This window comes from Meleagris gallopavo, chromosome Z, assembly GCF_000146605.3.
Source record: "Meleagris gallopavo isolate NT-WF06-2002-E0010 breed Aviagen turkey brand Nicholas breeding stock chromosome Z, Turkey_5.1, whole genome shotgun sequence".
Lineage (NCBI taxonomy): Eukaryota > Metazoa > Chordata > Aves > Galliformes > Phasianidae > Meleagris > Meleagris gallopavo.
This window is the reverse complement of record NC_015041.2, coordinates 9,208,030-9,208,954: the sequence shown is the minus strand read 5'-3', so window position 1 is coordinate 9,208,954 and position 925 is coordinate 9,208,030. Positions and strand designations below refer to the sequence as shown.

At 38.2% G+C, this 925-nt stretch overlaps 1 protein-coding gene across 1 annotated transcript in view; it reads left to right on the top strand.

The window, feature by feature from the left end:
- The window catches only part of AMACR (alpha-methylacyl-CoA racemase), a 17,272-nt gene that overhangs the window by 3,259 nt on the left and 13,088 nt on the right, over window positions 1-925 (top strand). The window lies entirely within an intron of this gene.

Below are 925 nucleotides of genomic sequence, written 5' to 3'. Positions count from 1 at the left end.
TTTTTTTTTTCCCCCTACTCTAAATGTCTTAAAGGGAGGAAGTTGGAGCTATTGACAAAGGTTTAAAATTGCGAACTTGGAGTGGGAAAGTAAATAATCTCATAAAACGGCTATTTTTTCTACCTGTAGGCAGATTTCACAGGTCACTGTTACCATGACATCCTTTCAACATGGGAGACATACTGAAGCTCTTCTGCAGTGCCTTTCCCTATTTTTCTTCTGCCAGTCTAACTTATCATAGAATCGTGGAATGGCCTGGGTTGAAAAGGACCACAGCGATCATCTAGTTTCAAACCCCCTGCTATGTGCAGGATTGCCAACCACCAGACCAGGCTGCCCAGAGCCACATTCAGCCTGGCCTTGAAAATATGGAAATTCAGAGCAATTTCATTCAGAGCACTTCTTTAAAAACTGTTAGCTGTGTACATTTGGTGAATAAATTTGATATTTGGAAATAGGGTATGCAATAAACAACTAATACATCACAGCAGAAATAATGGTCCTAGTAAAATATTTACATTAGTTTTGTCCTAGATAAAACTGCTTGTCAATTAGAGGTGGATCATGTCTTATGAGAAGCACTGTTCCCTAGAAAAAATTACACAGCCATGCATCATTGGCAAGAAGTTAATTTCAAACACTTTGCATTAATGTGCTGTAAAATAAAGGATAATTCTTTTATTGCTTAATAATTAATATTGTAGAATTTTTAATCACAGAATCATAAGATGGTTTGGGTTGGAAGGGAGCTCAAGGGTCATCAAGCTCCAACCCCAGTACAAGGCCACCCATTTACACATATAGAAATAATATATATTTACATTTATTCTTGAAACCTTGCAAGTGTGCTGTCTTCCCTCCTCCCCTCCTCTCCTCCCTTCTCTCTTTCACTTTCCTCCTCTCTGAATTTGTTTGTGGGCTTATT